Source organism: Ictidomys tridecemlineatus, chromosome 9 (genome assembly GCF_052094955.1).
Source record: "Ictidomys tridecemlineatus isolate mIctTri1 chromosome 9, mIctTri1.hap1, whole genome shotgun sequence".
Taxonomy (NCBI): domain Eukaryota; kingdom Metazoa; phylum Chordata; class Mammalia; order Rodentia; family Sciuridae; genus Ictidomys; species Ictidomys tridecemlineatus.
In genome coordinates, this window is record NC_135485.1 from 134,570,017 (window position 1) to 134,592,282 (window position 22,266).

The 22,266-nt window shown below is 34.5% G+C and overlaps 1 pseudogene; it reads right to left on the reverse strand.

Moving 5' to 3' along the window:
* Positions 1-13,843: 13,843 nt before the first annotated feature.
* LOC101965402 (lactoylglutathione lyase pseudogene) lies at positions 13,844-14,391 on the reverse strand (annotated as a pseudogene).
* Positions 14,392-22,266: the final 7,875 nt, after the last annotated feature.

Sequence of the window (22,266 nt, forward strand, 5' to 3'; positions counted from 1 at the left end):
TCACATGGTCAAGACCACAGCTGATGTGACAGTTCTTCTTTCTCACTTCTATAATCTTTAGCACCACCACATCAACTTCCTCAAAAAGATTTCAGTGCAACATGACAATTTTAAGAAATCCTTTAGGAAACTAATAAAAATGCCTTTAAATCTTTAATTTTCATCTCTACGAAGCTTATCTTTCTTATTAAAATGAAATGATGGGGAAAACAAAAGAATTTCTTCTCACTCATTGCATTCATTGAAAAGTTTTCCCTCCACCCTCTTTCCTGTAAGTGGTTTATCAGAAAGGAGGCAATGATCATGCATTAAAAAGCAAAATCTTCCACTGGGAAATGCTCATAGGCATTTAAATTAATGGAAAAAATCTGTCAGCTTGAAATTGCTAAATTCATTGAAATTTCCAGGGAAATAAAATCAGATCTAATGCCTTAAAATTCCACACACACAAAAATCATTCCATTGAAGCACTGAGGATTAATATTATAAAACCTATTTTCACAACATGTTTTAGGGACTTTTTGTTAATGTATAAGCCCAACTGCTTTGCAGTATTATTATTCATCTGATTTTAACTTGGAGAATGTTATGTGTCCTTGAGTTTGGACTGTATAAATCAAATTGCTTTCATGATCTTGAAGTAAACACAGTGCACATTAATCTTTTGGTTACTTGGTATTTTCTTAACGCCTACGCAAGAGCCTCTATACATCACAGGGACTTGCTTATTGCTGTCTTGGACTTTTTTGCAAGTTGTCTCTCATGAGACAAATTTTATCTCTGAATCAGGATTAGGGCTGCCTTTGGTCCTTAGACTGTGTCGCATACTTCTTTAGTATTCCCTAAAGCTGTGTTACAGAGTTTTGCACACACTATAAATGTTTGTTGATAGATTTCAGTGATTAAAGCTATTCTGTTGCGTATGCTGAGTTGTCTGATTATAATAGTCCAGGGGACCGAAGAATAGTTATTTCAATCAAATTTTAGAAACATGGAATTTTAATTTTGAAAGAGATCTGTCTTACACTTACCACATACCTGTCAGCTAGCAAATGGTAAAATGTGTATCCTATAGGGGTCCTGCCTTATACTGAGGCCACCCCCAAGCCCTCCCAGCAGATGCCTGACACTGCAGATAGTACTGAATCCTGTATATGCTGTTTCCCCCATATATGCACACCTATTATAAGGCTTAATTTCCTTGTCTTGTGAATGCAATTAAAACTGGAAATTAATTTTCCCATTTCAGATGTTTCAGGAGAAAAACAAATGACAATATACATGAGAAATCATCACGATTAAGACACAAAGAGGATGCAGAAAAAAAGGTGGGTAAAAGCACATTTTGTTCTCAGTAGTCAAATGTCAAAACCATACGGTACTTTTAAGATTATTTCTTGTAATTTTAGCTCTACATCAGCTGAAAATTTGAACAAATACTGTCACGTTGATTATCAACAAGTGCCAAACAATAATATTTTAAAATGACAAATTATGGAGTTTTCCCCACATTACAAATCCTATGTTCAGAGTTCTTTCTTTATATTATGTTATGGGACACTTCTCTCTGAATTCTATTCTGGAATTTTCCATTTCCTATTGTTGAACTGCAGTTGACTACGGACAATTGAAACTCAGAATGTGAAACCACGGGTAAGGGGGTACTACTCTGTAGCCAACATTGATTTAAGTAGATATAGGAATGGATCTACAACCTCTATGAGTTTCTATTATAAATTGTAACCAATGTACTAAAGATTTCTAGGAAATTAAGCTTCCTCCAATGGAAACATTTAGCAGGAGAACTCATGGAGTAATCCCATGTTGAAACTGAGAAAGACAGATATTCTTTCTCTCAGTTGCTGGGGTGAGAAGATATAACTTTCTGAGGTTTGGGATTTTGAGAATGTGTACCAAATATGTAGGGAAGTTAAGACATTATTTAGGGCAGTGGCAATGCAATGCCCTAAACAGAGTCTCATTTAGAATCTTTCTGGAAACAACCTGGGTCCTATTTCCCAGGCTCTCTTGAATCTTGCTCATGTCATGAGTCCTTTTCTACAGACTTGTTTACTGCTGAAGTTACCTTTAGTATGTCAGTTCCTTGCAGTCAAGAACTGTAAATTAGGCATAAGATAAAAGCTAAAATGTATACAACAATTTATAAAGTAAAATGTTAGTTATATGGCAATATCTATCCGTGAAATAAAGGATGGATGGCTCTAGTTTTCATGGACTAGAAAATACATATGTTGGAAACTGAAGGAGGAGTAAAATTGGAATAAGTTAAAAAGAGGGAATTCCAGTTCATATAAGTAACACTGCTAGTTCCATGGAATCAAAAATAAGTGGGCATTATGGAAGGGCAGTGCCCATTTTGAAAAATTATTGAATATTCATTGTTTTGAATCTCATTATAATTTTCTTGCATGTGTTAGTCTTGTTCATTTATGCATGACCCTCAAATTATATTAATTGCTGAAAGCTAGTGACAAAAACTAGTCTTACGGATTAATATGATTACCTAGTCGACCATCAACAGATTACTGAATAAGTACACACATGGATGGCACAGACACACATCTTCTATATGAATGATTCCTTACTACTTTTTGTTGCTGTTTGTTGAGGACCTTTATTTCTTAGATCCGCAACTGGTGCATCGTGTTCTTGCTATGGGAGGAAGAAGGTGCTATAGTTTGGATCTATGTCCAAATAAATATAAATTTACTTACTATAAAAATGTCCCTCAGGGGCCCTCAAAAGTCCTGGTCCTCAGGTTAAGAGGTGGGGCCTAGTGGCAGGACACTGTGGGTGTGTCCTTAAAGGAGACTGAGGGCTTCAGATTTTCCTCTTCCTTACTTTTGCTTCCTGATCTTGACCTGGTTGTTTTGATCCACTACACATTTCTGCCATGATGTGCTGCCTTGCCACACACACAAAAGTCACGGGAGCCACTCAATCACGGACTGTAGCCTCTATCACTGTGAGCCAAAATAAACCTTTTCTCTTTGTAAGTTGGTTATCTCAGGTATTTATTAAAATAACAGAAAACTATTAGCTACCTTGGTACAGAAGATATATTTTGAACCAACCAACTCTTAAAACCAGGACCATGTCTAGATTAAAGATATGTTTAATTAGTGACTTGAAGTAGTGTCTATAAATATTAAATAAAGATGAAATAAGTGTCAATTAAAGTATATTTTGGTGAAAACATGTAAGAGAAAATTAAGGTTCAAATTGCCACATTTTTTTCTCATTGAATTGTTCTATTTATATTTCTCAAAGTTATTAAAAAAGCCAAGCAGGAAAAATAAAAATAAATATCATTCTGTTAGCTTTTCATTGCTGTGACTAAAATACTCGACAAGAACAACTTAGAGAAGGAAAAGTTCATTTGGAGTTCCTGGTTTCAGAAGTCTCAGTTCTAAGGTGGACATGTCCATCTCTGTGGACCCAAGGTAAGGGAGAGCATCATGGGGGCAGGGCCGAGTGGAGGGAAGCTGCTTGGCTCAAGGTGGCCTGGGAGCAGGGAAAGGGAGTTGGGAAGGGGCCACGGGAAGATGCACCCTACTAGAACACACCCCGTTACCCACCTCTTCCAGCCGCCCCCCTGCCTACAGTCACCACCCAGTTCACTCAAACTAGGATGCACTGATCAGGTTATGACTCTCGCGATCCAATCTTTCCACCTCTGACTATCTCTGCTTTAACAAAGGAGTGTTTGGGGACACCTTATACCCAAATCATACAGATCATTAAAGCCACTTCAATCTGAGTTACAGTTAAATCTTAATTTCTGGCTTCAAGAGGCTTGCATCTAAGAGAAAAATCCTTTCGGTATATTCTAGGCTTCATCAAGGGATGGAAGGGGGAGCGCATGTACCATATTTTAAGTCAACATTTTTCCTCATTCAATTGTGGGAAGTTCTCAAGCAATTGCAACTACAAATTCACCTCAGGAATAGAGCCCCCAGTGATAGAGTTTCTCAATTCAAAACTGAGAGGTGAATTATTTTTTATCCAAATCATTAGATGTCTTTTACAACTGTTTTCATGATTCTTCAGGAATGGAGAATTTAAATATTAAAAAAAGAGCACTTGTCTGTTGAACTTAGAGCTGCCTCTGACCTCACATTGTACTTGTGCTGTAGGTAAAATCCCTACTGAATACTATTCTTTAATAGGTCACTATGTTTTAACGACTGCAGTTCTTTCATGGCAACTTATTATGAAGAAGAGCACAGTAAGTTGATTCAAAACTCTTGATACATACCCTTGGTTTTTGTGTTTACCACTGTGTGACCTTTCAAAAGTGCAAAAATCACATTCAGCTTGTCCATATCATAGGCTTATTGTAGGATATATTATACACAGTAGTGAATACAAAATATTAAGTGAACTGTGAAATGCTTCATAAAAAATAATTTTGTTAAGTTTAAAAGGATGCTCAGTAGAAAATGATACGGTAAATTGATCTTTTAACAATTAATTTCTACTCTTTATTTCCCCTAACTTTTGAGAGTATATAATCTCAAAGGGGAGAAAAACAAGGTTATACTTTTGCCTTACATGGAACAAAAACAGAAGTATCATCCAACAATAATTGGCATAGACTTTCAGAAAAAGCAACAACAAATGCATTTGTGATACAAGATGGTTAAATATTATTCTCCCCCCCTCCCCATCCACCCAGATGTGTGTCCCAACTCTAGATTAAGCAACCTTGAGGACGGGATCCTTCTACACCACTTATATTCTGTCTCCTTTACACGAGGAGTGTCTCATGTGTTAGAAGCATTCTGAGTACCTCCTATAGATTAGGAATGAAACATACAATTATCTACAATTGTCTCCATTGTTCATAATATAATTATTGTCCACAATATATTTTAGAAGTTTCTTAATATCAGGTTTGTCCTTTGAGTGGGGTACTGCAAAAAACCTGATAAACATGTTGTCCTTAAAACTGATAAACATAATGTGTTTTATTTCTGTACTTGAACACACTTAATTGAAATCAAATTGTGATAATTTAATTACAAGCAATATTATTTAGCTTTTTAAGATTTTTGAATATGGTGACAAGTATTCCTTTGAGAGCAAAATGATCACTATTATCTTAATATTTAACTTATAACTCCCCAACCTGATAGAACAATGGCTTTGTATTTGTTACACTGTATATCATAAAACATGCCTAAAATTTTTGCAAATCCTCAGTATATTTTGGAAACAAATAAGTAATTGCTTGGGAGTTCAATGAATGTGAGATAAAACTATCATGAATTAAATAAACATTTGAGTTAACACCACCATCAAAAGTGAATATATACATGTATCAATAAAAATATTCTACATAAAATATTATTATCTTAAAATCTTGCAAAATAAAAATATTGCCCCCTTCAAATATATTATCTTTAGAATTTCTTTTCATTATAATCTAAAATAGTTCATTTCCAGAATAATTCAAAATTCAACACAAACACAATTTTTAACACTTCATACTTCTTATTGGGGTAAGAAACACACACACAGTCACAATCATATTCATTTTTGTGTATTTTTTTTCCTGAAGTAACATTGAAGTTTAAAACAAAAATAAATATTTTAATCCACTCCTCTTTGGTTTCTCTGCATTATTATTTCATCAAAGCAACCACTTCACTGTGAAATCCAGATGAGATATCATAATGGAAAATACTATCAATAATGGAGAATTTTTTTTTCCTAGGAAAAAGAATGTCATGGTGTCCTAAAATCCTGAGACTGCCCTCTCATGTTTGTTATTTATGTACTGAAGCCCTTTCTCTTCTTGTTGGGAATTTTTTAGCAGCAATTAGCACAAATAAGAAAGCAGTGCAACTAATATTTAATTATTTTTTAATTATTAAGATTGGATTTAATATAGTTTTTTGGTTATTTTTCATAGACAGTCAGATTTTGTTTAAAAGTTAAGTATCAGTCATTTCCATTTGTAGTAGTAGCAATAATAATTTCTAAAATAAGAGCCTCCGGGGAAATTTTTGGGATGAATTCCACATGTTCTAGTGGAGAGGAAAGACCTAGTGGAGACTCCAGTTCAAGGGACACACATCCACATCCATGTGATAAGACATGACTCTGTACCACCCACACCCAGTGGAAAATAAAGACAACTTGGCAATAAAATCCTTTTGTACAATGAAATTTGCAATCTTCTCCTGAGAAGAAATTAACCTTCTTAATAAAATGCTTAAGTAAATATGAATTTTTAACTTTTTGTGTTGTTTTGTCTGTATGCTTTGGTGGTGCTGGGGATCAAACTCAGGGTACTCGCTCTACTATTAAGCCATTCCTGAAGCTCAAATATGAACTTTGAAGAAAAGTTTTCAATTAGAGTTATGAATTTGAAGGTAGTTACCCATTCACCTAGTTCACTTTAAGTTGACTATAAGACAGATGAAATATCCTTAAAAATGCATTTGTTTCTTTTTGTATGTATGTTAATAACTATTCAACAATAATTCCACTCGCCTATAAAATATGGCTAATACAAATGATTTGTTGAATTGGTCTGTTAGTGCCTCCTCCCCATTTTTTGCATTACCTAAATTAAAAAAAAAATAATCCAAATGAACAAGCTGATGAGTGGACAGGTCAGTTGTACTAGAATTTAGAATTTACAACTAATCATAAAATATTATTCAAGTCATTCAGTTGAATGTACTTAGCTAGAGCATAAGGAATCACATCCATTGGTTCAGTACTGAGGCAAAACTGCTCTTGAACTTATCAGGTGATCATAGCCACCGGGCATTTGTTCATGTTGCATTTGCTTTCAGTAGTGTCCTTATTAAGCAGTTTGAAATGTCAGAAAAAAGTTAATGAGAAATCTAGTGGGGAAAACGTAAAAATGTTTACATTGAATTTGAGATGTACAGACAGAAGGAACCATTACAGATGTGAAAATTTACCCCCCCCCGCCTGCCTCTACCTTTGCCTTTTAATAATGAGAGGATAGTTTAATATGTGATTTAAAATATTGAAATATTGTTGGTGTTTTGCAGTCTCAATATATAGCATTTGGTTCTACATTAACATGAAAGAAAAAGCAATCATGAAATTTAAAAATTATACTGAAGGGAAGCAATATATGGTAGTTTCATGTATGTATTTTTTTTTTGGTGGAGTCTGTATGCAGAAAAAAAACACACATAAATGTTTATGTTTTTTAACATGCAGATAAATAAAGCTGTAGTTCAAAACCTAGTGCTCTTTTAGACTTAGAAACTCAGCATGTTAATAGTATTCTGCTTTGTAATTCTGGAGGAATTTAGCAGTTATTTTCAGTGGGATGTTGAACTGTGCTTGGTAATCATTTAAAAATTTATTTAAACATTTTTCAATATTTAAACTATTGTACATTTAATATTCATTTTAAGTAGTTTGTTTTCTTAAATTAACAAAATGCATACTTACATAATTAATATAAATTAAATTTAAATAGAACCAAGCTTAAAGTCTCTTAAATGTTCCCAAATGAATATTTTTTATTTATAATTGCAAATATAAATTACTTTATTATTTATTGTAACTTAGAGGTGAAGATACCTTAACCCATATCAGTAAAAAAAAAAAAAATTATCAAATGTCAAGTGTTTGGAAGAGACAAGAAAGTTCTGGGTGTGGGTGTTCTGGGCAATGTCTGTAAGACTTTTGGGCATTTTCTGGTTCTGTAATGGGCGATGCACTGCTGATTAAATTACAGGGTGGCAGAGCCAAAAGGCAAACAGAAAAAAATAGTAACAATACAAGTTTGCTGGCCAGAAAATTGGAAAATGATTCCTGTAGATGACAATACAAATGTCTTTTGTCTGATAGACAATATAAATCTCTGTATGTCAATTTCTATTCAAACCAACTGTACCATATTGCTGGTTCCTGTAATAGTAAGTTAAACAAAAATCTTTGTTCATTTTGTATTTTTGCGAGTCATCCTTTTTGCTATATTGAAAATTCTAATTTAACATTCTCATAAACCAAGTTATCTAAAATATAGCCAAATACATAAAGTATCAAAAAAGGAACAAGTTCCTTCTTAGCACAGAATTATTAATGCTAGTGTTTTGATTATTTTAAACTTACTGCAGTTAATGTTGTCTTTCTAGAGTTGAAAGAATAGTACACACGAAAAAAGGATATAGAACAATGCAGATAAATCATATACCACCAGAAATGTTGGCCTGGTATGAGACCTAAAGCTTCAAGTACCATGGATCCTCCTCGTTGTCCCACTTCCACACTAGCTCCATTTTAGAGTCATAATCTTCTACACTAAAAACTTAAAGTGTCACCTTACCCCATTCTTTAATTGGTCAGCAACTTTCATCCAAGTCACTTGCTTTAATGGATTATTACATCATATTATTACATTATTACATCATTTTACTTAAAAGATGTAAATGTCTCCAATGAGTCTAAAAACTTTAGAACTTAATGAAATTCTAAGACCTTTCTTCTTTCTGGTACTATCCAACTTCTATGTATATTTAAAATATGTGTAATTAATTTATGAATATTTTACATGGTTTTCATGAGATGTCATGATATATTAATTCATTCTACTGACACATTGAACTATTATTCCTTTTATTTTTCTTTGTTATTTTTGGATATGCATGACAGTAGAGTGTATTTTGACATATTATACATACATGGAATAGAACTTATTCTAATTAGGATTCCATTCTTGTGGTTGTAGATGATGTGGAGTTTCACTGGTGGTATTTATATATTCCTATGTTTATGTATTAATACATCACCAGTGAATTATTTATGAATACACATATGCAGTTGTATTTTGTTGTTGTTTGTTTTTACTTTTGTTTTCATTTTACAACAAATATTTGACAGAAAAAATACTTTTAGGGTGATCTATGCAAGTAGCTTTAGGGAAGAAATGTCAGATATGTGTATGTATTTTATAAAGATTTTTTGGAATAAAAGATGGTGATTATATATGTAGAAGTGATATTTCATTTAAGTGTTCAATCAGGAAAAAAAATTAAGTAAATTTTAAAGCATCTATTATTCTAATATTACTAGCCAAGTAATAGAAAAAGAAATTACAGATAGCCTTCATTTACAAAAAATGTTGAAAGTCCAAATATGTGATACATATAAAATATTTTTTATTTTTATCAACTCAGAAGGTTATCCTAAATGTTCACAAAAACCAGTACTTGACTTTGGCGACATACCATTATTTTAATAGGCAATGCCACCATTACTGAGCATGGGTTGGAAATGACATGGCACTCTGTAGACGCTCTGGTTAGGGGACCTTCAGGGCAACTGCACTGGTTTGAAACAATAGGGAGCTCTCTACAAGGCTGACTATGGAAACTTATCTGTCATTCTGACATGTTGGAAGAAATCTACTGGAAACGTTGGTGGTAAGAACATGACATGGACTTGTTGAGATATAAGATATCCAAAAGGAGATACATTTAAAGACATCCCATTAATCAAACTGACAATGAAAAAGCCCAAACAGAGAAGGGAGTACAGCTGTCTTACTAAGCCATGGCTCATTAGTTTTCTTTTTCCCCTTTCATTCTCTATATTATCTATTGGAACTTTTTTTTTTTTTTGAGTCTGAATATAGTCAGTTTCATGCGGATGATTACATTGGCTGTTACAATACATAGCAATTTATTTCAGAAATTTAAGTATTTTTTTTTTAAATTTTAATCTTACCCTAGAGATTCTAATTTATTTCTCACATCTAGGATGAGAGGCTAGATTTTGTAGGGTCTGTGGAAAAACCTGCATAAATGGTAATATGTTGTAGCTAAAAACTGGCAGATGGCGTATTTAAAGGAATGGTGTTTGGTTATAAGAATTGCATAACTAATTAGAGTCTTTGGCAATTATATCTGGACTTTAAGTTTTAGACTACAGATTGATCCCCTAGCGATCTATGTGAAGTGTGAATATGTTGCCCTAACAGATAGATGAAAGCTGTGTCAAGTTCTAAATAGTTTATTATGAAATGGAAGTTGTACCCCTGATAGAAAGACAGTCTCCCACAGACTTTAGTAATAAAACTAAAACCAAGGGAAGAGCAGAAAATTGAACCAAACCTACAGTGTTCTAATTAACTATACAATATATTTATAAAAATCAGTATCTGTTCAATGAATCTTGCATAGAATCTATGAGAGTTACCAACAACCAAAAGCTGCTATGTTAAAAACTGCATTGGTTAATTTTTTGGTGGCCACACACTAATTATGTATATTATATGTAACATGTTATTTCCATTCATGATTCACATATACCTGTGTAATGATCAAATCATGGTTATTAGCATATCAAGCACCTTGAAACTTAATCATTTCTTTCTGGTGAGTGCATTCAAAATCCTCTCTTCTACCCGTTTTGAGGTATATAATGCATGACTGTTAACCATATTCACCCTGCTGTGCCATAGAAAAACAAAATTTATTCCTCCTAACTGGAACATTGACTCCTTGACCAATCTCTCCCCATACCTTCCACGTCTACTCTCCCCAGCCTCTCATACCTACTATTCTATTCTTAATTCCCAGCACCATTTATTAACGGGAGCTTCCTTTTTCCAATGTATGTTCTGTGCTCCTTTGGCAAAAATCAGTTGGCAGTAAATACTTAGGATTATTTCTGGATTCTCAATTCTGCTCCATTGGTTTGTGTGTATGTTTTTATGCCAACACTATACGGCTTTATTTATATTTGTATTTTTTGTTTCTGAGGATTGAACCCAATGCTTTGTGCATTGACCTACATTCCCAATCTTGAATTTTTTTAGTTACTATGGTTTTGTAGAATATTTTAAAGACTGGTATTGTGATGCCTAAAATTTGTTCTTTTTGTTCAAGGTTGCTTTCACTATTGGGGGGGTCTTTTATGGTTCATATGAATTTTAAGATGATTTTTTCTATTTCTGTGAAGAATGACATTGAAATTTTGGTAGAGATTGTATTGAATCTGTGGAGTACTCTAGGTAGTATGGATATTTTACCTTTAATTCCTGCAATCCACAAATACAGGAAGCCTTATTTATTTGTATGCTCTTCAATTTCTTCCACCGTTGTTTCATAGTTTTCATATTTTTTGGTAGTGCCTGTACATATTCTCTTTTGGATTCCACTTGTATGGAATATCTTTTTCCTTCCAATCACTTTCAGTCTATATGTGCTCTTAGTGAATAAGTAGGTTCTTATAGGAAGCATATAGTTGAGTCTTGGTTTTTAAATCAGTTTAGCCATGCTGACTGTCAATTACAGAATTTAATCTATATGCATTCAAAATAATTATTGATAAGTAAGAACTCACTATTGTCATTTGGTTTCTTGTTTTCTAGTTGTTGTATGGATCTTTGTTTCTTTATTCCTCTTTTATTGCCTTCTTTTGTGGTTCAGCAATTTTTGCTAGCATGATCTTGAATTCCTAGCTTTTTATTTTTACAAGTTTTTGCTTTGTGGTTACCATGAAGCTTCATACTTTATATACAACCAGAGATATGAACAATTGTGCTGTATATGTGTAACAAGAATTGTAATGCATTCCACTGTCATTTATTTTTTTAAAAAATAAAAATATTTTGTATTTATAACAGTTTACTTAAACTGATAACTTGTTTGTGATTGCAGAAAAAAGAAAACAAGACAATAAATGTTTACTTTGTTTCTCTCACATTTTTAATTCTTAATGTCACAATTCATATCTTTTTTATATTGCTCATCACTTACCAAGTGATTTTAATTATTTCCTATTTAAGAAAGTGTTTTCTTCCCCAGGATTATAGCATTAGGATTTGTCTGCACACTTACTGTTACCCATGGATTTTAGATATTTTAGTGCTACATATTTTCTTTTTTTCCTACAGTGTGAAGAATTCCCTTTAGAATTTCTTGAAAGACAGGCTTGGTGTTAAAATATCCCTCCAGCTTTTGTTTGTCTGGGAAACTCTTTGTCTCTCTTTCATTTCTGAAGTGTTACTTTGCAGGACACAGTAGTTTTAGCTGGTAGACTTCTTTCTCCTTCAGCACTTTGAATGTATCACCCTTTCTTCTGTCATAGAGGGTTTCTGTTGAAAATTCTGCTGATATTTGTATTGGGACTCCCTGTCTGTGATGTATTGCTTATCCCTTGCTGCCCTTAGAATTTTCCCTTTGTCTTTGTTGTTTTTTTTTATTTGGCTTTAACAGTTTGATTATTATGTGATACTTTGAATTTCTCTTTGGCCTATATTTGATTGGAGAATCTGCATTTCCTATACCTGAATGCTGGCCTCTTTCCTCAGATTAGTAAGTTTCCATCTAATATTTTTTTACATATGTTTTCTTTTTTTTTAACTTTAAAGTATTTTATAAATAAAAAGAAATTAGTTTTTCTATCAGTATCTCTGTCAGCATGATTATGAATTGCTCTCAAGAGTAACTTTTCTTTTTGTAAAAATAAACACTGTATACTGTTTGAAGTACACATGAAGATTCATTTTTGCTCGATGTTCTTTATTTTCATTGTGAAAAGTTATTTCTGAGGAATTAAAACCCTAGAAGATAACCATCACAAAAAAGGATAAATTTTTTTTCAAAAGATGATGATTCATCATCTCTAGCAATCAGAGAAATGCAAATCAAAACTACTTTAAGATACCATCTCATCCCAGTAAGAATGGCAGCCATTATGAAGTCAAATAACAAGTGCTGGCGAGGATGTGGGGAAAAAGGTACACCCATACACTGCTGGTGGGACTGCAAATTAGTGCAGCCAATATGGAAAGCAGTATGGAGATTCCTTGGAAATCTGGGAATGGAACCACCATTTGACCCAGCTATTTCTCTTCTTGGACTATACACAAAGGATCTAAAAACAGCATACTATAGGGACACAGCCACATCAATGTTTACAGCAGCACAATTCACAATAGCTAAACTATGGAACCAACCTAGATGTCCTTCAGTGGATGAATGGTTTACAAAAAAAGTGGCATATACACAATGGAATATTACTCAGCATTAAAAAATAATAAGATCATGGCATTTGCAGGGAAATGGATGGCATTAGAGAATATTATGCTAAGTGAAGTTAGCCAATCCCAAAAAAATGAATGCTGAATGTTTTCTCTGATATAAGGGGAGTGACTCAAAGTGGGGTAGGGAGGGAGAGCATGAGTGGAAAATTACCTCTATGTAGGGAATAGGGGTGGGTGGGAATGGGAGGGAGAATGGGAATAGCAAGGATAGTGGAAGGAGACGGTCAACATTATACAAAATTCATGTATGAAGATGTGAATTTGGTGTCAACATACCTTATATACAAGCAGAGATATGATAAATTGTGATATAAAGGTATATTAAGATTTACAATGCAAAAAATTATGAATGTAATGTACTCCTCTATTGTGATGTAAGAAATAATAAAAACAAAAAAGTAAAACATGGAAACCAGAAAAAAAAAAAGATGATGATTCGAAGGCAGACCTGAAGAGAAGTATGTAGGAATATGTAGGAGACAGAAGGCAGCAAATGCAGCTCTAAAGGAAATTATTATAATTATTGCCTAAAAAGTAAAGTTATACAGCTACACCCAAGGTCAGAAGATAAAGCTCTACTTTAAAACTAGAACCATCACTTAGGTGGAAAAAAGAAAAACAGTTGAAAAAGAAAAGGGAATAATGAATAATTTGAATTGGAACAATGATCCATTGATTCTAGATGCTTCTGGTATCTGAATATCTTGAGTCGTATTGTCTCCTTTCTTTTCTCCATTTTTACTGACATCTTAAAAGGAGCATCCTCATGAACTAAATAGTCGCCATTTTGTTTGCATTCAAAATTTAAATCCAGTAGCCATCAGGACCTTGAATAAATGCCAGACCTTTCATTTGACCACCAGCAGGTTTCTTCACAAATTTGACTCCCAGTTCTTCAAATCTTTTACAAACTCCACGTACATCAGAAACAGCAATTCCAATGTGACCAAATTCGGGAAGGTCTGAATTGCCCTTATGGTAACTCTGAGTCTCATCATTTTCAGCACTCCAACTGTGTGTCAGTTCAAGTATAACTTTTCTGGAGAATATTCATGCTATTTTTTCATTTTTATCTTTAAAGAGGTCATTTTTATCCTCATAAGATAAGAAATACAGTGAAAATTTCATAGTAGGAAAATCTAATATTTGAATTAGTGTCATTCCAAGGACTTTAGTATAAAAACCCAGTGACTTCTTAGGATTCTTAATTCTCAGCATGGTCTGTTACAACAGAAAATCCTTGGTGCTAGGATCTAGGTAGAGCAGCAACTGAGGCTGACCTTGTCAGTGAGGCCAGACTCAGGCTGTGGTCCTGACATGGCTGTGCTGCCTACACCAAGGGTGAAACCTGGGAATGGAGGGCCCTACCTGTTTTCTTGCTGCTTTCCACATTCTTTAATTCCTGTTATGCACAGGTTAGGTCTCTTGATGGTATCCCCTAATTCTTATAGTCTCTCTCTCTCTCTCTCTCTCTCTCTCTCTCTCTCTCTCTCTCTCTCTCTCTCTCTCTCTCTCCCTCTCTCTTTTACTTTTGAGTAATTTTAAATGTTGTCTTCAACCTCATTGGTCCTTTCTTTAGCTGGATTAATCCAGCTAAATTCAGCTAAAGAAAATTTTCTATACAAATTTTAGTTTGGTCATCAGATTCTTCATCTCCAGGATTTCTAATTTTATAAAATTGTTTCTATTTGTTAAACTTATCATTTTGTTTATGTATTTTTCTCCAATTTTCATTTAAATTTCTATGCATATATATTCTTGAAGTTGGTTCACTGAAATATTAAGAGAGGATTATTATAAATTATTTTTCTGACATTTCGTGGGGCTCCCTTTCTTTGAGGTCCATTGGTGAAGCTTCATTATAGCCTCTTGGAGTATTCCTGATTTCCTAAGACCTTTCAAACCTGTATCATTATGTTGGTATTTATACATTTGCATAGATAATCACATTTTCTGGCTTTTGGAGATATTGTTAAAAACTGATGTACTCACTATTCCAGTCTATGATTCTGGCTCAGCCAGTGGCAATGCTCCTGGAGAAGCAGAGCTTGCTTTAAATTCCCTAGATGACTGGACTTCTTACTGCCTTTGTTGTGATTTCAGGTGGAATAGCTGATTTTTTTTTCCTGCCAGGTGGCAAGACCACAGGTTGAGTTCTGCAATTAGACTGAGCTGCAGTAGTATGGATACTGCAATTGTCTCTAATCTGGCTGAGCCATAAGGTGTGTTACTTGGCAGAAGTACAACTATTTCAGTTTAGCAGTTAGAGAGGAATGTGGGGAGGGGCCCTGTGGTTAAGTGGATCATGGTAGATGGGTCAACTGCTATGCTCAGTAGAGATGCTCAGTTGAGATGCTCAGTTGAGATTTGCCTTTCTCCTTTGGCAGAATCTGAGAGTAGACTTTGAGGTGGAAATAAGCATTGATTAACTCTGTGTGTGTGTGTGTGTGTGTGTGTGTGTGTGTGAGAGAGAGAGAGAGAGAGAGAGAGAGAGAGAGAGAGAGAGAGAGAGAGAGAGCTTGATTTAACTCTCGAGTGTGGCAGAGCAGGTATCTGGAAACTGACTTGACTTACCTGGTCATTCTGTCACTTCTTATGTGGAGGTCTAGGTGTGGAGTTTGAGACTTCAGGGAGCACTAGCAGGTTAAAGTCCCAGGGGTGACATAACTAGGACCTGCTTGTTGTTGGAATTCTCTGTTGTGGTCTTGTTCCTCCCTGGGCTGGGTCGGGGGGTGGTCTTTGAGGAGACAGTGAGCACTGTTTAAGCTCAGTAATTGGTGGCTTATTGTTGGACTTCATTGGGAAGTCTTCACCCTCCCTGGGCATCCCCGGGTTGGGGAGTGTGGTTAGAGTTGGATGCTGGCTATTTAGGGAATCATGCAAGTAGCCCTCCTAGTTCTCCTGGGAGTGACCAGATCCGTTTTGTGGCTGGCTTATGTCATCAGTAGATATCTCTGAATGAGTGCCATTACTAGTAGGTTTCCTATGTTTTCCCCAAAATCAGTTCATTGGTAGTGTGGGCTCCCCCTCCTCGCTTTGTTTTTATCCAGCTTTAGGTGGTCTAGATGGTTAGTGTCCCTTTAAATCCTCTCTTTGCCGTGAGGTGGGAATAGAGTAGGGTTTCTAGGAAGCATCTCAGAATGCTCAGGGAGCTGAATGGCTGTTCATTTTTTTTCTCTTTTCCCGTTGTGTCTCATCCCTGGGCTTTGGAGATTTCTCTCTATGTGATACTGTGCCAACTTGGTAGTTGGGTGGTGGATGACATTTCTTTTATTCTTTCAATGGATATTTTTATTCAGTTCCATGAAAAATGCAGTTTTATTTCCTTCATTTTGGGAGTTTCACCAGGTTATTATTGTCTGTGGATAGTTGCTAGTTGATCTTCCTGTTTGGGGGTGTGGAGTAAAACCTGGCATCCCTTATTCTACCAACTGGATGATGTCACTCTTTTCTTATTTTCTTAATATATAGACTTAAGCAATTATGAAAATCTTGGTAGAAATATACAAACTATAAAAGTGGCCCAATAACAATTTTCTATATAAAAGCACAATTAAAACAAATATACAAAATTAAGAAGTGCAATTAAGACGAGTAGACATTGCAGAAGAAACAACAATTGAATGGCAAACAGGTGAGAAGAAATTATTAATTCTATATTATGGATAGACAAATGGCTGAAAAATACAAAGGATAAAAATAATGACAGAAGGTACAATGTAAGGGTGTAAGGTAATCTTGTTCTACAAGGGAGAGACAGAGCATGGAGCAAAAGCATTACTTTGAAAAAATAATTTCATTAATAAACTATCTCTAACTTTTCCTGAACTCTGTACTGGTTTCTGTGGTCTGGAGGTTCACCATCAAATTGAATGACAGTTCTATCAAGAAAAATGATAATGGCACCAATAAATTAGAAGTAAAATCTTGAAAACGTCAGCTCTTTATCACATGTGAGAAAAAGACATTAATTTGATTTCTTTTTTTTTTATAAAGACTTTTTTTTAAAAGAGAGAGAGAGAGAGAGAGAGAGAGAGAGAGAATTTTTTAATATTTATTTTTTAGTTTTCGGTGAACACAACATCTTTGTTTGTATGTGGTGCTGAGGATCGAACCCAGGCCGCACGCATATCAGGCGAGTGCGCTACTGCTTGAGCCACATCCCCAGCCCTAATTTGATTTCTTAAATAGCAAGCATACTACATTATTGAATAAAAATGACTTATTTTCAATAATATTTCTAGTATATAATGAAGCCAAATAGACTAAGTGTATTCCATAGAACACTCTATATGTTGACTACTTTACCATTGGTAAAAGTTAACTGAAACTATAAGGATTCTACATTTAGATTCATATGTAATAAAGATGCCACTGTATCTGGCAAAAATCTTGACAGAACTACTGGTTTGATGCCTAAAGAACATAGAAAGGGATAAGTGAATGGCCTCTGACTAGTGGAAGAGATTAGGGCTCACAAATGATGTTCATAGTACTTGTTTTTCCTTGAAATTATATAAGAGTTATGATTAGCCATAATTATCAAATATTGTGTTTGTTTTCCTCCATCATCCTTTGATATATTAGCATTACCTAAAAATGTCAAAAGATGCAGAATGGCATTTATACAAGAAGTGGATTTTGACACTGGAAAGAGCTTATGCCATAGATCTGTATTGTTAGCACAGAATGAATGGCTGAATGTCTCTTTGAAGAGAGAGTGGGTGCTTTTAATCATTCATGGGTGGTATTATGCATGTGGGTAATTTTAGAAAAATGCTGGTGATTATGGCACTGAATGTAATATTTCTATTTCTTGCTTTCTCTTTGTCCCTCCAAGATAAACTGGTAATAATTCATGCCATGTAAAGAACCCTCCCACTCATCCTCATCACTAACCAGAGTGAATTTAATCTTATCTAAGCAAATCAACTATAAGTTGAGTAGATAAGTAAGATTTATGTTTTAATTGAACAAAACCAAAATTGGGCAATATTTCTTTTTAGAAGAAATAGGGATTTGGGGAAATTAGCAGTCAATGGTAGGCACTGGAATATAGCTGCAGTGTGAGAATGGTTCTGGGAAAGCAGTTATGGTGACATTTTGGCTCCATAAATTATGATTACATTTATTTATATCTTAAAATTTCTGAGGTTACACTGCCCTCTCATAATAACATCGGCTTTACATTAGCTTGTTACAATGAATTTTAGCCTTGAAAACAAGATTTATGACTTGAACAACTGCTCTATGAAAAGGGGTGTAGAGGAAATACATTCTAATTGTTACTATCATTGGCTTTAGAACTTGATTGGGTGTAAATCCCAGCTGTTGGTGGGGCATCAAACAAGTTATTTTCTTCCTTTTCCTTCAGTTTTCTTTTCTTAAAATGGGACCTATTTATGTATTAACTTATCATTTTAGTATGAAGTAAAACAAAATTCTAAAATGTTGGCTACTGTCCCTACAAATTCTGTTTTCCCTTTCTCAGTACTGATCTCTGGGAGATGGTTCTCTTGCTCTGGTGCTTATCCCATGTTTACCTATTTCTGGTTAGCAGTTTCCTGTTACTCATATATGTATCCAGAGGGTAGGATTCACAATTGAAAATTTACTTACTTAATCCTAAATGCCTAAATAAAATGTCTGTGACCAGCACTACTCTTGGAACTTGAGCAGAGAAGTTCTGCCTCTAGTCTCACATTTTTAAAGATTTCCACAAATACTCTTTCACTTTCTCTGTCACTCCTTACCTCCCACACATGAATTTATAAAGGAATGTGTAGTAGCGTCTAACAATCCAGGTTCAGTGCTCAGCATGGACACAATGTAACCCATGACCCTAACATCTGCTCTCTTGAAATGCCCCAGGGAAATGTTTCTCTACATCTTGACCTCTGTCCTAAAATTAGAAGGTAGCTGCAGCCAATGTCACAAAGCTTTGAGGAGGTAGCCCTGTGACATCAGAGATAGGACACAGTGTTTTAAAAAGTGAGCAAGATTTGAGTTATGGAGTGCTTACAGAAAAGACTAATTATCTTGTCAAGCCCTTCCTCTCATATAATATAATGTAAGGAATTTGTGTATAATGAATAATTGTTTCCCAGTAATGCTGAGTATCTATTTTCTTGCTTGTCTACTTTTTAAAATTCATGATTCTAAAGGTACTGATGAATTAACATGACATTTGCAGATATTGCATATGGTGGCTAACATACATTTTTGAAATATTAAGTGGCAGAAAGAGGGGAGGTGCTGTATTTATACAAAAAGGAATTCGGGACATCACTCACCAGTCATAAAGGGATACTGCACTGTGTTAAAATATGCAATGGATCAGGGAAGGGAACAATAAAGGGGCCAAGGAAATCTTACACCTAAACCACAGGATACACATCAGTCATGACAACACAATGACAACAAAATCAGATGGGGCACCCTTTACTAGAACAGGAAAGAAATGTGTACTTTCCAGAAAAAGAAACCTGGGTAGTCCTATTTAGATGATTGTTATGTACCTAACTTTGTTGGTAACCTGAAAATAAAAATTCTAACAATAAGTTGTCATTTCATATTAGATGGCCTGAGAGAACTTAGAAGGTAGGATAATACTAGATAATGGTTAGGATACAGGCACATAGGAATCCTCATACACTGTAGGACAAAAGTGCACACACACTTTCACAATAATAAATACCTCAGATAAGTAAGAGAGTATGCAGAGTATGAAGCAGAAATCTTCAGGTGGGCAATTATATAAGAAAATGTTCAGAGTCATGTTTATACTTCTTCAGTGTAGCATTATTTGTAAGAGTGGGATTTTAAGTGCAATCTTATATAAGTCAGTGAAATAAGCAAACACAAGGTATCAATCCTGACACGTTATATTATCTTGCATCCCAAAGCAATCAAAGATCAGGATGTTCAACAACATGAACAGATTTTTGAAAGATTTTGAGTAAATGAGGAAGAAAGAAGATGAGATAGATAGTAGGATATCAGCTATATAAATCTAAAACAGTTACATAAATGGGCTAACAATTTGAATTTTTCAAATACACACAAGATCAAGGTGTATTTATCAAATTGGATATGGTGAGTGATCCTGGTAGGGAAGAGAATGGTGTTAGGTAATGAAAAGAGATGGGGATGGAGTTTAAACACAGAAGTAAACAAAGAAGGGCCTTGGATGGCAGGTGGTGGTTACAGAGACTGAGGAGATCTGATCAAAGATGAAGGGTCAAGCAAAACCCTCAAATGTCTGCAGAAAGAGAAAGATACATGTATGTTTTTGTGCACTTATTTTAACAATATTTATCTGAATGATTTTCTAGATCAGAACACAATCAAGGTATAAAGTGCAATAATAAGATATCGAGTATGTTTGGTGTCATGGCATGATTCTTAAAGGCAAGGAAAAGCATGTGTGTCCAAACTAAACTGAAGGTACTGCAAGTTAATTGTCAGGTACTTCCTATTGTCCATCAAACAGCATTAATTCCATTAATTTAGGTGGCTCTCTGCAGTTATGTGTACCATCTTTGAAGGGACATATTGCTCAGATTAGGAGAAGGAAATGTTTTACTCATTTTCAGAAATTCATTCTAAAACACTAGAAAAGCATGTAAACCACATTTTTAAAAATATTAAAACATTCACCCAAATATCTTTAGTTTATTGAAATCATAGAATTAGAAGTTTGCTACTTTGTGCATAAGGTTGTCAAAAAGAATGATAGTCTTCAGTTACAGGTCATACCTTGCTTTCTGCTAAAGAGTCCCCTGAAGACATTTCTTAATTGTCAGCAAGTGTAATAAAAGTTTTTTAAACACCAAAAATGTAAAAAGTAAGTTTGAATGGATAATTCTACTGGCTACTGTTCAGTAGCAAGGAGACTATAAGGTTTTGATAAAAACATTTGGTTCTTGTCCAGTCTATTTCTTGCCCTAGAGCAAATATATAATGCAACATGGAAAATTTAGAGCAGCCAGTCTTTATTTTCCCACTGGAAAAGTCTAAAGACAATGATGGTGCATTTATGTATCATTTCAGGATCAATACCACAAAATTGAATATAGGTTAACAGTACTGGGAATTTCTATCTTTAAATAGAGGGAATGGTGAAATACAGATCAATTTTCCCTGTTGAGACTTGGCTGGTGATTCTCTTTAAAGTTAGAATTAATTTATTACAACTTCAAACTTCAAGATGAGGATAAACCAAGAGGTAAAAAGCAAAGCAAATCCGATGTTTTTCTCTCAAGTCAAACCCATCATTAGCAAATCTTTTCTGTATAATTAAATAATATGTAAATACTTAGCCAAATAACAACATTTTTTTTTAAGAGAAAGAAAAGATGGCAAAGGTATTTATTGATTGTGTTTCTGTTTGGCTTTGTTCTGGCCTCATAGGAGTCAAGAACAGAAAGTTGAAAATTCCCAATCAAGCACAGAAAACACATTTTATCACAACTTCTGACAAACTCAAATTCTTCATTTGTCCCCTAAAGCTTTCATATGTGCATACACATGCCATAAATCTTTGCCTCTGCGTTCTTAGGTTGCAAATTATTTTAAGGAAAAAGGGTGTCTTAAGAATATTGTGGCCTTTAAAGTCCCTGGGAAATAAAAAATGTAGGAGGCATTTTAGGTACTAGGAACTCTTGTCTCATGACTCTTGTGATTTGTGCTTCCTCCCCCACCCTCTATTCTAGGACAACTGCCAAAGTATTCATTTCTCCCTGCATATGAAAATACAAATATATAAATATATAATAACTTTTGAAGTGAAGAGTTTGCCTCTCACATCCTTCATGCCAAACCCTCGTGAATATCTGATATTGTCAAGAATCTTCCTTCTTAAAATCTACTTTCCCTTTGGTTTCTGATTTATTTGTACTGTTCCAAGTCAGTCCCCGTGCCCTGGAATCTAGCACTCTGTTTCTTCCTCTAAAAGGAATTCTCAAGTCTGGACCATCAAGTTCAGTCTTCCTTAATTATTCTCCAAGATTTTAACTTTCACTTTTAGTAAATGCTTCAAGATATTCTTTGTTTAAGCAAATCAACCAGCCATTCATTTTAAGTCTCTAACCTTTCATGTGTTTTGTCTTATGAGTCTTAATGCATATTTGGTATTTGAGGAAGTAAAAAAAAAATCTCATTCATTTTTCTTTCTTGAGCTAGGCACTCATTGA